The 9992-nt window shown below is 46.3% G+C and overlaps 1 protein-coding gene and 40 non-coding genes across 41 annotated transcripts in view; 40 read left to right on the top strand and 1 right to left on the bottom strand.

The window, feature by feature from the left end:
• The window catches only part of LOC125795261 (syncytin-A-like), a 170873-nt gene extending 170373 nt beyond the window's left edge, over nt 1–500 (bottom strand). The window contains exon 1 of the mRNA XM_049473773.1: nt 19–500. The gene's annotated coding sequence lies outside the window, so the exon portion shown is untranslated. The remainder of the gene's footprint in view (nt 1–18) is intronic.
• A 386-nt stretch (nt 501–886) lies between these two features.
• Nucleotides 887–1005, top strand: LOC125795402 (5S ribosomal RNA). The gene has a single exon (XR_007434394.1). It is a non-coding gene; the product is annotated as a 5S ribosomal RNA (ribosomal RNA).
• A 110-nt stretch (nt 1006–1115) lies between these two features.
• On the top strand, nt 1116–1234 carry LOC125795401 (5S ribosomal RNA). Its single transcript, XR_007434393.1, has one exon. It is a non-coding gene; the product is annotated as a 5S ribosomal RNA (ribosomal RNA).
• A 110-nt stretch (nt 1235–1344) lies between these two features.
• On the top strand, nt 1345–1463 carry LOC125795400 (5S ribosomal RNA). The gene has a single exon (XR_007434392.1). It is a non-coding gene; the product is annotated as a 5S ribosomal RNA (ribosomal RNA).
• A 110-nt stretch (nt 1464–1573) lies between these two features.
• Nucleotides 1574–1692, top strand: LOC125795399 (5S ribosomal RNA). The gene has a single exon (XR_007434391.1). It is a non-coding gene; the product is annotated as a 5S ribosomal RNA (ribosomal RNA).
• A 111-nt stretch (nt 1693–1803) lies between these two features.
• On the top strand, nt 1804–1922 carry LOC125796171 (5S ribosomal RNA). The gene has a single exon (XR_007435163.1). It is a non-coding gene; the product is annotated as a 5S ribosomal RNA (ribosomal RNA).
• Nucleotides 1923–2032: 110 nt separating this feature from the next.
• On the top strand, nt 2033–2151 carry LOC125795398 (5S ribosomal RNA). Its single transcript, XR_007434390.1, has one exon. It is a non-coding gene; the product is annotated as a 5S ribosomal RNA (ribosomal RNA).
• Nucleotides 2152–2261: 110 nt separating this feature from the next.
• LOC125795397 (5S ribosomal RNA) lies at nt 2262–2380 on the top strand. Its single transcript, XR_007434389.1, has one exon. It is a non-coding gene; the product is annotated as a 5S ribosomal RNA (ribosomal RNA).
• A 110-nt stretch (nt 2381–2490) lies between these two features.
• Nucleotides 2491–2609, top strand: LOC125795396 (5S ribosomal RNA). Its single transcript, XR_007434388.1, has one exon. It is a non-coding gene; the product is annotated as a 5S ribosomal RNA (ribosomal RNA).
• A 110-nt stretch (nt 2610–2719) lies between these two features.
• Nucleotides 2720–2838, top strand: LOC125795395 (5S ribosomal RNA). The gene has a single exon (XR_007434387.1). It is a non-coding gene; the product is annotated as a 5S ribosomal RNA (ribosomal RNA).
• Nucleotides 2839–2948: 110 nt separating this feature from the next.
• LOC125795394 (5S ribosomal RNA) lies at nt 2949–3067 on the top strand. Its single transcript, XR_007434386.1, has one exon. It is a non-coding gene; the product is annotated as a 5S ribosomal RNA (ribosomal RNA).
• Nucleotides 3068–3177: 110 nt separating this feature from the next.
• Nucleotides 3178–3296, top strand: LOC125795393 (5S ribosomal RNA). Its single transcript, XR_007434385.1, has one exon. It is a non-coding gene; the product is annotated as a 5S ribosomal RNA (ribosomal RNA).
• A 110-nt stretch (nt 3297–3406) lies between these two features.
• Nucleotides 3407–3525, top strand: LOC125795391 (5S ribosomal RNA). Its single transcript, XR_007434383.1, has one exon. It is a non-coding gene; the product is annotated as a 5S ribosomal RNA (ribosomal RNA).
• A 110-nt stretch (nt 3526–3635) lies between these two features.
• On the top strand, nt 3636–3754 carry LOC125795733 (5S ribosomal RNA). The gene has a single exon (XR_007434725.1). It is a non-coding gene; the product is annotated as a 5S ribosomal RNA (ribosomal RNA).
• A 109-nt stretch (nt 3755–3863) lies between these two features.
• Nucleotides 3864–3982, top strand: LOC125795390 (5S ribosomal RNA). Its single transcript, XR_007434382.1, has one exon. It is a non-coding gene; the product is annotated as a 5S ribosomal RNA (ribosomal RNA).
• Nucleotides 3983–4092: 110 nt separating this feature from the next.
• Nucleotides 4093–4211, top strand: LOC125795790 (5S ribosomal RNA). Its single transcript, XR_007434782.1, has one exon. It is a non-coding gene; the product is annotated as a 5S ribosomal RNA (ribosomal RNA).
• A 110-nt stretch (nt 4212–4321) lies between these two features.
• Nucleotides 4322–4440, top strand: LOC125795389 (5S ribosomal RNA). The gene has a single exon (XR_007434381.1). It is a non-coding gene; the product is annotated as a 5S ribosomal RNA (ribosomal RNA).
• Nucleotides 4441–4550: 110 nt separating this feature from the next.
• Nucleotides 4551–4669, top strand: LOC125795388 (5S ribosomal RNA). Its single transcript, XR_007434380.1, has one exon. It is a non-coding gene; the product is annotated as a 5S ribosomal RNA (ribosomal RNA).
• A 110-nt stretch (nt 4670–4779) lies between these two features.
• On the top strand, nt 4780–4898 carry LOC125795387 (5S ribosomal RNA). The gene has a single exon (XR_007434379.1). It is a non-coding gene; the product is annotated as a 5S ribosomal RNA (ribosomal RNA).
• Nucleotides 4899–5008: 110 nt separating this feature from the next.
• Nucleotides 5009–5127, top strand: LOC125795386 (5S ribosomal RNA). The gene has a single exon (XR_007434378.1). It is a non-coding gene; the product is annotated as a 5S ribosomal RNA (ribosomal RNA).
• Nucleotides 5128–5237: 110 nt separating this feature from the next.
• Nucleotides 5238–5356, top strand: LOC125795385 (5S ribosomal RNA). Its single transcript, XR_007434377.1, has one exon. It is a non-coding gene; the product is annotated as a 5S ribosomal RNA (ribosomal RNA).
• Nucleotides 5357–5466: 110 nt separating this feature from the next.
• Nucleotides 5467–5585, top strand: LOC125795384 (5S ribosomal RNA). The gene has a single exon (XR_007434376.1). It is a non-coding gene; the product is annotated as a 5S ribosomal RNA (ribosomal RNA).
• Nucleotides 5586–5695: 110 nt separating this feature from the next.
• On the top strand, nt 5696–5814 carry LOC125795383 (5S ribosomal RNA). Its single transcript, XR_007434375.1, has one exon. It is a non-coding gene; the product is annotated as a 5S ribosomal RNA (ribosomal RNA).
• A 110-nt stretch (nt 5815–5924) lies between these two features.
• On the top strand, nt 5925–6043 carry LOC125795855 (5S ribosomal RNA). Its single transcript, XR_007434847.1, has one exon. It is a non-coding gene; the product is annotated as a 5S ribosomal RNA (ribosomal RNA).
• A 110-nt stretch (nt 6044–6153) lies between these two features.
• Nucleotides 6154–6272, top strand: LOC125795382 (5S ribosomal RNA). The gene has a single exon (XR_007434374.1). It is a non-coding gene; the product is annotated as a 5S ribosomal RNA (ribosomal RNA).
• A 110-nt stretch (nt 6273–6382) lies between these two features.
• On the top strand, nt 6383–6501 carry LOC125795380 (5S ribosomal RNA). Its single transcript, XR_007434372.1, has one exon. It is a non-coding gene; the product is annotated as a 5S ribosomal RNA (ribosomal RNA).
• A 110-nt stretch (nt 6502–6611) lies between these two features.
• On the top strand, nt 6612–6730 carry LOC125795379 (5S ribosomal RNA). The gene has a single exon (XR_007434371.1). It is a non-coding gene; the product is annotated as a 5S ribosomal RNA (ribosomal RNA).
• Nucleotides 6731–6840: 110 nt separating this feature from the next.
• Nucleotides 6841–6959, top strand: LOC125795378 (5S ribosomal RNA). The gene has a single exon (XR_007434370.1). It is a non-coding gene; the product is annotated as a 5S ribosomal RNA (ribosomal RNA).
• A 110-nt stretch (nt 6960–7069) lies between these two features.
• On the top strand, nt 7070–7188 carry LOC125795916 (5S ribosomal RNA). Its single transcript, XR_007434908.1, has one exon. It is a non-coding gene; the product is annotated as a 5S ribosomal RNA (ribosomal RNA).
• A 110-nt stretch (nt 7189–7298) lies between these two features.
• Nucleotides 7299–7417, top strand: LOC125795377 (5S ribosomal RNA). The gene has a single exon (XR_007434369.1). It is a non-coding gene; the product is annotated as a 5S ribosomal RNA (ribosomal RNA).
• Nucleotides 7418–7527: 110 nt separating this feature from the next.
• Nucleotides 7528–7646, top strand: LOC125796338 (5S ribosomal RNA). The gene has a single exon (XR_007435330.1). It is a non-coding gene; the product is annotated as a 5S ribosomal RNA (ribosomal RNA).
• Nucleotides 7647–7756: 110 nt separating this feature from the next.
• Nucleotides 7757–7875, top strand: LOC125795902 (5S ribosomal RNA). The gene has a single exon (XR_007434894.1). It is a non-coding gene; the product is annotated as a 5S ribosomal RNA (ribosomal RNA).
• A 110-nt stretch (nt 7876–7985) lies between these two features.
• On the top strand, nt 7986–8104 carry LOC125796191 (5S ribosomal RNA). The gene has a single exon (XR_007435183.1). It is a non-coding gene; the product is annotated as a 5S ribosomal RNA (ribosomal RNA).
• Nucleotides 8105–8214: 110 nt separating this feature from the next.
• Nucleotides 8215–8333, top strand: LOC125795376 (5S ribosomal RNA). The gene has a single exon (XR_007434368.1). It is a non-coding gene; the product is annotated as a 5S ribosomal RNA (ribosomal RNA).
• Nucleotides 8334–8443: 110 nt separating this feature from the next.
• LOC125795375 (5S ribosomal RNA) lies at nt 8444–8562 on the top strand. The gene has a single exon (XR_007434367.1). It is a non-coding gene; the product is annotated as a 5S ribosomal RNA (ribosomal RNA).
• A 110-nt stretch (nt 8563–8672) lies between these two features.
• LOC125795374 (5S ribosomal RNA) lies at nt 8673–8791 on the top strand. The gene has a single exon (XR_007434366.1). It is a non-coding gene; the product is annotated as a 5S ribosomal RNA (ribosomal RNA).
• Nucleotides 8792–8901: 110 nt separating this feature from the next.
• On the top strand, nt 8902–9020 carry LOC125795373 (5S ribosomal RNA). Its single transcript, XR_007434365.1, has one exon. It is a non-coding gene; the product is annotated as a 5S ribosomal RNA (ribosomal RNA).
• Nucleotides 9021–9130: 110 nt separating this feature from the next.
• Nucleotides 9131–9249, top strand: LOC125795372 (5S ribosomal RNA). The gene has a single exon (XR_007434364.1). It is a non-coding gene; the product is annotated as a 5S ribosomal RNA (ribosomal RNA).
• Nucleotides 9250–9359: 110 nt separating this feature from the next.
• On the top strand, nt 9360–9478 carry LOC125796324 (5S ribosomal RNA). The gene has a single exon (XR_007435316.1). It is a non-coding gene; the product is annotated as a 5S ribosomal RNA (ribosomal RNA).
• Nucleotides 9479–9588: 110 nt separating this feature from the next.
• On the top strand, nt 9589–9707 carry LOC125795371 (5S ribosomal RNA). The gene has a single exon (XR_007434363.1). It is a non-coding gene; the product is annotated as a 5S ribosomal RNA (ribosomal RNA).
• Nucleotides 9708–9817: 110 nt separating this feature from the next.
• Nucleotides 9818–9936, top strand: LOC125796336 (5S ribosomal RNA). The gene has a single exon (XR_007435328.1). It is a non-coding gene; the product is annotated as a 5S ribosomal RNA (ribosomal RNA).
• The last annotated feature ends 56 nt before the right edge of the window (nt 9937–9992 follow it).

Raw genomic sequence — 9992 nt, 5'->3', positions numbered from 1 at the left:
ACTGATTTTGTCACTTACCACCAAGGTTCTTATTAAATCCCGTCAGATCGGCGGATGGAGACCTGCCCCCCTTCACCCCCACGGTACTGTCCCTTTGTCTGTGGGCCTTCCTCGTTTTGGGTCCGGTCTCACCGGAGAGCGTCCTCGATGAGAGGGACCTTTCTCCGTCCGTCGATCACTCTGGGATCCTGTCTCGTGACGCCAGTTTGTGGTGGAAATACCTGTGACGATTAATAAAGACAAATATTAAGTTCTGAGTCGTGTCAGATGAGTAACAAGTTTTTATTAATGCAAATTATTGAGAGTACAATCAGTCATGAAATCATCACGCTCTGAAAGTGCTCTGAGAGTAACAGTCTCTCAGAGCCATTATTTATCCCCGCTCCGCTGTATCCGGAACCGTAAACCATATATGGACATAGGGTTTCCCGCTTGCAACGGCATCCTTCAAAATCTCCCTTCTATCCCAAGACGGAAACTCCCTTCTGTTCCCAGGCAGAGTTTTTAAGGTTGTTTCCCGTCAGAAATGTCAGCATAACCTCTTCACGTTCACATCCTGGTGTTTACCCAAAATGGTTATCAGACAAGGTTTCTCTGCTAGCTAGCACGTACACAAATGTCGGAATGACCTAAAAAGTAACTCTGCAAAACGAGCTAATATGAAGTGAATTAACACTGTGAATATTAAGTGTGATTAAGCACATCTAATAAAATGAACATGCATAAAATGATTACATTTGTCATAACAAGGTGGTTATAATAGTAATAACATGGTGATAATGAAATTTCCCACGTCACCATGGTCTTGTTATACATTACTAGTTTGTTATCTGAAACCCAACATAGATGAAGTTGCATAAGTAGTCTTGATGAGAGCTCTGCAATGGCTTACGGTCACACTACCCTGAGAACGCCCGATCTCGTCTGATCTCGGAAGCTAAGCAGGGTTTGGCCTGGTTAGTACTTGGATGGGAGACCACCTGGGAATACCAGGTGCTGTAAGCTTTTCCCCTCTTGCTTCCATTACCATGGTCTTGTTATACATTACTAGTTTGTTATCTGAAACCCAACATAGATGAAGTTGCATAAGTAGTCTTGATGAGAGCTCTGCAATGGCTTACGGTCACACTACCCTGAGAACGCCCGATCTCGTCTGATCTCGGAAGCTAAGCAGGGTTTGGCCTGGTTAGTACTTGGATGGGAGACCACCTGGGAATACCAGGTGCTGTAAGCTTTTCCCCTCTTGCTTCCATTACCATGGTCTTGTTATACATTACTAGTTTGTTATCTGAAACCCAACATAGATGAAGTTGCATAAGTCGTCTTGATGAGAGCTCTGCAATGGCTTACGGTCACACTACCCTGAGAACGCCCGATCTCGTCTGATCTCGGAAGCTAAGCAGGGTTTGGCCTGGTTAGTACTTGGATGGGAGACCACCTGGGAATACCAGGTGCTGTAAGCTTTTCCCCTCTTGCTTCCATTACCATGGTCTTGTTATACATTACTAGTTTGTTATCTGAAACCCAACATAGATGAAGTTGCATAAGTAGTCTTGATGAGAGCTCTGCAATGGCTTACGGTCACACTACCCTGAGAACGCCCGATCTCGTCTGATCTCGGAAGCTAAGCAGGGTTTGGCCTGGTTAGTACTTGGATGGGAGACCACCTGGGAATACCAGGTGCTGTAAGCTTTTCCCCTCTTGCTTCCATTACCATGGTGTTGTTATACATTACTAGTTTGTTATCTGAAACCCAACATAGATGAAGTTGCATAAGTAGTCTTGATGAGAGCTCTGCAATGGCTTTACGGTCACACTACCCTGAGAACGCCCGATCTCGTCTGATCTCGGAAGCTAAGCAGGGTTTGGCCTGGTTAGTACTTGGATGGGAGACCACCTGGGAATACCAGGTGCTGTAAGCTTTTCCCCTCTTGCTTCCATTACCATGGTCTTGTTATACATTACTAGTTTGTTATCTGAAACCCAACATAGATGAAGTTGCATAAGTAGTCTTGATGAGAGCTCTGCAATGGCTTACGGTCACACTACCCTGAGAACGCCCGATCTCGTCTGATCTCGGAAGCTAAGCAGGGTTTGGCCTGGTTAGTACTTGGATGGGAGACCACCTGGGAATACCAGGTGCTGTAAGCTTTTCCCCTCTTGCTTCCATTACCATGGTCTTGTTATACATTACTAGTTTGTTATCTGAAACCCAACATAGATGAAGTTGCATAAGTAGTCTTGATGAGAGCTCTGCAATGGCTTACGGTCACACTACCCTGAGAACGCCCGATCTCGTCTGATCTCGGAAGCTAAGCAGGGTTTGGCCTGGTTAGTACTTGGATGGGAGACCACCTGGGAATACCAGGTGCTGTAAGCTTTTCCCCTCTTGCTTCCATTACCATGGTGTTGTTATACATTACTAGTTTGTTATCTGAAACCCAACATAGATGAAGTTGCATAAGTAGTCTTGATGAGAGCTCTGCAATGGCTTACGGTCACACTACCCTGAGAACGCCCGATCTCGTCTGATCTCGGAAGCTAAGCAGGGTTTGGCCTGGTTAGTACTTGGATGGGAGACCACCTGGGAATACCAGGTGCTGTAAGCTTTTCCCCTCTTGCTTCCATTACCATGGTCTTGTTATACATTACTAGTTTGTTATCTGAAACCCAACATAGATGAAGTTGCATAAGTAGTCTTGATGAGAACTCTGCAATGGCTTACGGTCACACTACCCTGAGAACGCCCGATCTCGTCTGATCTCGGAAGCTAAGCAGGGTTTGGCCTGGTTAGTACTTGGATGGGAGACCACCTGGGAATACCAGGTGCTGTAAGCTTTTCCCCTCTTGCTTCCATTACCATGGTCTTGTTATACATTACTAGTTTGTTATCTGAAACCCAACATAGATGAAGTTGCATAAGTAGTCTTGATGAGAGCTCTGCAATGGCTTACGGTCACACTACCCTGAGAACGCCCGATCTCGTCTGATCTCGGAAGCTAAGCAGGGTTTGGCCTGGTTAGTACTTGGATGGGAGACCACCTGGGAATACCAGGTGCTGTAAGCTTTTCCCCTCTTGCTTCCATTACCATGGTCTTGTTATACATTACTAGTTTGTTATCTGAAACCCAACATAGATGAAGTTGCATAAGTAGTCTTGATGAGAGCTCTGCAATGGCTTACGGTCACACTACCCTGAGAACGCCCGATCTCGTCTGATCTCGGAAGCTAAGCAGGGTTTGGCCTGGTTAGTACTTGGATGGGAGACCACCTGGGAATACCAGGTGCTGTAAGCTTTTCCCCTCTTGCTTCCATTACCATGGTCTTGTTATACATTACTAGTTTGTTATCTGAAACCCAACATAGATGAAGTTGCATAAGTAGTCTTGATGAGAGCTCTGCAATGGCTTACGGTCACACTACCCTGAGAACGCCCGATCTCGTCTGATCTCGGAAGCTAAGCAGGGTTTGGCCTGGTTAGTACTTGGATGGGAGACCACCTGGGAATACCAGGTGCTGTAAGCTTTTCCCCTCTTGCTTCCATCACCATGGTCTTGTTATACATTACTAGTTTGTTATCTGAAACCCAACATAGATGAAGTTGCATAAGTAGTCTTGATGAGAGCTCTGCAATGGCTTACGGTCACACTACCCTGAGAACGCCCGATCTCGTCTGATCTCGGAAGCTAAGCAGGGTTTGGCCTGGTTAGTACTTTGATGGGAGACCACCTGGGAATACCAGGTGCTGTAAGCTTTTCCCCTCTTGCTTCCATTACCATGGTCTTGTTATACATTACTTTTTTTTCTCTGAAACCCAACATAGATGAAGTTGCATAAGTAGTCTTGATGAGAGCTCTGCAATGGCTTACGGTCACACTACCCTGAGAACGCCCGATCTCGTCTGATCTCGGAAGCTAAGCAGGGTTTGGCCTGGTTAGTACTTGGATGGGAGACCACCTGGGAATACCAGGTGCTGTAAGCTTTTCCCCTCTTGCTTCCATTACCATGGTCTTGTTATACATTACTAGTTTGTTATCTGAAACCCAACATAGATGAAGTTGCATAAGTAGTCTTGATGAGAGCTCTGCAATGGCTTATGGTCACACTACCCTGAGAACGCCCGATCTCGTCTGATCTCGGAAGCTAAGCAGGGTTTGGCCTGGTTAGTACTTGGATGGGAGACCACCTGGGAATACCAGGTGCTGTAAGCTTTTCCCCTCTTGCTTCCATTACCATGGTCTTGTTATACATTACTAGTTTGTTATCTGAAACCCAACATAGATGAAGTTGCATAAGTAGTCTTGATGAGAGCTCTGCAATGGCTTACGGTCACACTACCCTGAGAACGCCCGATCTCGTCTGATCTCGGAAGCTAAGCAGGGTTTGGCCTGGTTAGTACTTGGATGGGAGACCACCTGGGAATACCAGGTGCTGTAAGCTTTTCCCCTCTTGCTTCCATTACCATGGTCTTGTTATACATTACTAGTTTGTTATCTGAAACCCAACATAGATGAAGTTGCATAAGTAGTCTTGATGAGAGCTCTGCAATGGCTTACGGTCACACTACCCTGAGAACGCCCGATCTCGTCTGATCTCGGAAGCTAAGCAGGGTTTGGCCTGGTTAGTACTTGGATGGGAGACCACCTGGGAATACCAGGTGCTGTAAGCTTTTCCCCTCTTGCTTCCATTACCATGGTCTTGTTATACATTACTAGTTTGTTATCTGAAACCCAACATAGATGAAGTTGCATAAGTAGTCTTGATGAGAGCTCTGCAATGGCTTACGGTCACACTACCCTGAGAACGCCCGATCTCGTCTGATCTCGGAAGCTAAGCAGGGTTTGGCCTGGTTAGTACTTGGATGGGAGACCACCTGGGAATACCAGGTGCTGTAAGCTTTTCCCCTCTTGCTTCCATTACCATGGTCTTGTTATACATTACTAGTTTGTTATCTGAAACCCAACATAGATGAAGTTGCATAAGTAGTCTTGATGAGAGCTCTGCAATGGCTTACGGTCACACTACCCTGAGAACGCCCGATCTCGTCTGATCTCGGAAGCTAAGCAGGGTTTGGCCTGGTTAGTACTTGGATGGGAGACCACCTGGGAATACCAGGTGCTGTAAGCTTTTCCCCTCTTGCTTCCATTACCATGGTCTTGTTATACATTACTAGTTTGTTATCTGAAACCCAACATAGATGAAGTTGCATAAGTAGTCTTGATGAGAGCTCTGCAATGGCTTACGGTCACACTACCCTGAGAACGCCCGATCTCGTCTGATCTCGGAAGCTAAGCAGGGTTTGGCCTGGTTAGTACTTGGATGGGAGACCACCTGGGAATACCAGGTGCTGTAAGCTTTTCCCCTCTTGCTTCCATTACCATGGTCTTGTTATACATTACTAGTTTGTTATCTGAAACCCAACATAGATGAAGTTGCATAAGTAGTCTTGATGAGAGCTCTGCAATGGCTTACGGTCACACTACCCTGAGAACGCCCGATCTCGTCTGATCTCGGAAGCTAAGCAGGGTTTGGCCTGGTTAGTACTTGGATGGGAGACCACCTGGGAATACCAGGTGCTGTAAGCTTTTCCCCTCTTGCTTCCATTACCATGGTCTTGTTATACATTACTAGTTTGTTATCTGAAACCCAACATAGATGAAGTTGCATAAGTAGTCTTGATGAGAGCTCTGCAATGGCTTACGGTCACACTACCCTGAGAACGCCCGATCTCGTCTGATCTCGGAAGCTAAGCAGGGTTTGGCCTGGTTAGTACTTGGATGGGAGACCACCTGGGAATACCAGGTGCTGTAAGCTTTTCCCCTCTTGCTTCCATTACCATGGTCTTGTTATACATTACTAGTTTGTTATCTGAAACCCAACATAGATGAAGTTGCATAAGTAGTCTTGATGAGAGCTCTGCAATGGCTTACGGTCACACTATCCTGAGAACGCCCGATCTCGTCTGATCTCGGAAGCTAAGCAGGGTTTGGCCTGGTTAGTACTTGGATGGGAGACCACCTGGGAATACCAGGTGCTGTAAGCTTTTCCCCTCTTGCTTCCATTACCATGGTCTTGTTATACATTACTAGTTTGTTATCTGAAACCCAACATAGATGAAGTTGCATAAGTAGTCTTGATGAGAGCTCTGCAATGGCTTACGGTCACACTACCCTGAGAACGCCCGATCTCGTCTGATCTCGGAAGCTAAGCAGGGTTTGGCCTGGTTAGTACTTGGATGGGAGACCACCTGGGAATACCAGGTGCTGTAAGCTTTTCCCCTCTTGCTTCCATTACCATGGTCTTGTTATACATTACTAGTTTGTTATCTGAAACCCAACATAGATGAAGTTGCATAAGTAGTCTTGATGAGAGCTCTGCAATGGCTTACGGTCACACTACCCTGAGAACGCCCGATCTCGTCTGATCTCGGAAGCTAAGCAGGGTTTGGCCTGGTTAGTACTTGGATGGGAGACCACCTGGGAATACCAGGTGCTGTAAGCTTTTCCCCTCTTGCTTCCATTACCATGGTCTTGTTATACATTACTAGTTTGTTATCTGAAACCCAACATAGATGAAGTTGCATAAGTAGTCTTGATGAGAGCTCTGCAATGGCTTACGGTCACACTACCCTGAGAACGCCCGATCTCGTCTGATCTCGGAAGCTAAGCAGGGTTTGGCCTGGTTAGTACTTGGATGGGAGACCACCTGGGAATACCAGGTGCTGTAAGCTTTTCCCCTCTTGCTTCCATTACCATGGTCTTGTTATACATTACTAGTTTGTTATCTGAAACCCAACATAGATGAAGTTGCATAAGTAGTCTTGATGAGAGCTCTGCAATGGCTTACGGTCACACTACCCTGAGAACGCCCGATCTCGTCTGATCTCGGAAGCTAAGCAGGGTTTGGCCTGGTTAGTACTTGGATGGGAGACCACCTGGGAATACCAGGTGCTGTAAGCTTTTCCCCTCTTGCTTCCATTACCATGGTCTTGTTATACATTACTAGTTTGTTATCTGAAACCCAACATAGATGAAGTTGCATAAGTAGTCTTGATGAGAGCTCTGCAATGGCTTACGGTCGCACTACCCTGAGAACGCCCGATCTCGTCTGATCTCGGAAGCTAAGCAGGGTTTGGCCTGGTTAGTACTTGGATGGGAGACCACCTGGGAATACCAGGTGCTGTAAGCTTTTCCCCTCTTGCTTCCATTACCATGGTCTTGTTATACATTACTAGTTTTTTATCTGAAACCCAACATAGATGAAGTTGCATAAGTAGTCTTGATGAGAGCTCTGCAATGGCTTACGGTCACACTACCCTGAGAACGCCCGATCTCGTCTGATCTCGGAAGCTAAGCAGGGTTTGGCCTGGTTAGTACTTGGATGGGAGACCACCTGGGAATACCAGGTGCTGTAAGCTTTTCCCCTCTTGCTTCCATTACCATGGTCTTGTTATACATTACTAGTTTGTTATCTGAAACCCAACATAGATGAAGTTGCATAAGTAGTCTTGATGAGAGCTCTGCAATGGCTTACGGTCACACTACCCTGAGAACGCCCGATCTCGTCTGATCTCGGAAGGTAAGCAGGGTTTGTCCTGGTTAGTACTTGGATGGGAGACCACCTGGGAATACCATGTGCTGTAAGCTTTTCCCCTCTTGCTTCCATTACCATGGTCTTGTTATACATTACTAGTTTGTTATCTGAAACCCAACATAGATGAAGTTGCATAAGTAGTCTTGATGAGAGCTCTGCAATGGCTTACGGTCACACTACCCTGAGAACGCCCGATCTCGTCTGATCTCGGAAGCTAAGTAGGGTTTGGCCTGGTTAGTACTTGGATGGGAGACCACCTGGGAATACCAGGTGCTGTAAGCTTTTCCCCTCTTGCTTCCATTACCATGGTCTTGTTTTACATTACTAGTTTGTTATCTGAAACCCAACATAGATGAAGTTGCATAAGTAGTCTTGATGAGAGCTCTGCAACGGCTTACGGTCACACTACCCTGAGAACGCCCGATCTCGTCTGATCTCGGAAGCTAAGCATGGTGTGGCCTGGTTAGTACTTGGATGGGAGACCACCTGGGAATACCAGGTGCTGTAAGCTTTTCCCCTCTTGCTTCCATTACCATGGTCTTGTTATACATTACTAGTTTGTTATCTGAAACCCAACATAGATGAAGTTGCATAAGTAGTCTTGATGAGAGCTCTGCAATGGCTTACGGTCACACTACCCTGAGAACGCCCGATCTCGTCTGATCTCGGAAGCTAAGCAGGGTTTGGCCTGGTTAGTACTTGGATGGGAGACCACCTGGGAATACCAGGTGCTGTAAGCTTTTCCCCTCTTGCTTCCATTACCATGGTCTTGTTATACATTACTAGTTTGTTATCTGAAACCCAACATAGATGAAGTTGCATAAGTAGTCTTGATGAGAGCTCTGCAATGGCTTACGGTCACACTACCCTGAGAACGCCCGATCTCGTCTGATCTCGGAAGCTAAGCAGGGTTTGGCCTGGTTAGTACTTGGATGGGAGACCACCTGGGAATACCAGGTGCTGTAAGCTTTTCCCCTCTTGCTTCCATTACCATGGTCTTGTTATACATTACTAGTTTGTTATCTGAAACCCAACATAGATGAAGTTGCATAAGTAGTCTTGATGAGAGCTCTGCAATGGCTTACGGTCACACTACCCTGAGAACGCCCGATCTCGTCTGATCTCGGAAGCTAAGCAGGGTTTGGCCTGGTTAGTACTTGGATGGGAGACCACCTGGGAATACCAGGTGCTGTAAGCTTTTCCCCTCTTGCTTCCATTACCATGGTCTTGTTATACATTACTAGTTTGTTATCTGAAACCCAACATAGATGAAGTTGCATAAGTAGTCTTGATGAGAGCTCTGCAATGGCTTACGGTCACACTACCCTGAGAACGCCCGATCTCGTCTGATCTCGGAAGCTAAGCAGGGTTTGGCCTGGTTAGTACTTGGATGGGAGACCACCTGGGAATACCAGGTGCTGTAAGCTTTTCCCCTCTTGCTCCCATTACCATGGTCTTGTTATACATTACTAGTTTTTTATCTGAAACCCAACATAGATGAAGTTGCATAAGTAGTCTTGATGAGAGCTCTGCAATGGCTTACGGTCACACTACCCTGAGAACGCCCGATCTCGTCTGATCTCGGAAGCTAAGCAGGGTTTGGCCTGGTTAGTACTTGGATGGGAGACCACCTGGGAATACCAGGTGCTGTAAGCTTTTCCCCTCTTGCTTCCATTACCATGGTCTTGTTATACATTACTAGTTTGTTATCTGAAACCCAACATAGATGAAGTTGCATAAGTAGTCTTGATGAGAGCTCTGCAATGGCTTACGGTCACACTACCCTGAGAACGCCCGATCTCGTCTGATCTCGGAAGGTAAGCAGGGTTTGTCCTGGTTAGTTCTTGGATGGGAGACCACCTGGGAATACCAGGTGCTGTAAGCTTTTCCCCTCTTGCTTCCATTACCATGGTCTTGTTATACATTACTAGTTTGTTATCTGAAACCCAACATAGATGAAGTTGCATAAGTAGTCTTGATGAGAGCTCTGCAATGGCTTACGGTCACACTACCCTGAGAACGCCCGATCTCGTCTGATCTCGGAAGCTAAGCAGGGTTTGGCCTGGTTAGTACTTGGATGGGAGACCACCTGGGAATACCAGGTGCTGTAAGCTTTTCCCCTCTTGCTTCCATTACCATGGTCTTGTTTTACATTACTAGTTTGTTATCTGAAACCCAACATAGATGAAGTTGCATAAGTAGTCTTGATGAGAGCTCTGCAACGGCTTACGGTCACAGTACCCTGAGAACGCCCGATCTCGTCTGATCTCGGAAGCTAAGCATGGTGTGGCCTGGTTAGTACTTGGATGGGAGACCACCTGGGAATACCAGGTGCTGTAAGCTTTTCCCCTCTTGCTTCCATTACCATGGTCTTGTTATACATTACTAGTTTGTTATCT

Source organism: Astyanax mexicanus, unplaced genomic scaffold, assembly GCF_023375975.1.
Source record: "Astyanax mexicanus isolate ESR-SI-001 unplaced genomic scaffold, AstMex3_surface scaffold_46, whole genome shotgun sequence".
In the NCBI taxonomy this organism is placed as follows: Eukaryota; Metazoa; Chordata; class Actinopteri; order Characiformes; family Acestrorhamphidae; genus Astyanax; species Astyanax mexicanus.
This window is presented reverse-complemented; position numbering and strand designations above follow the sequence as displayed.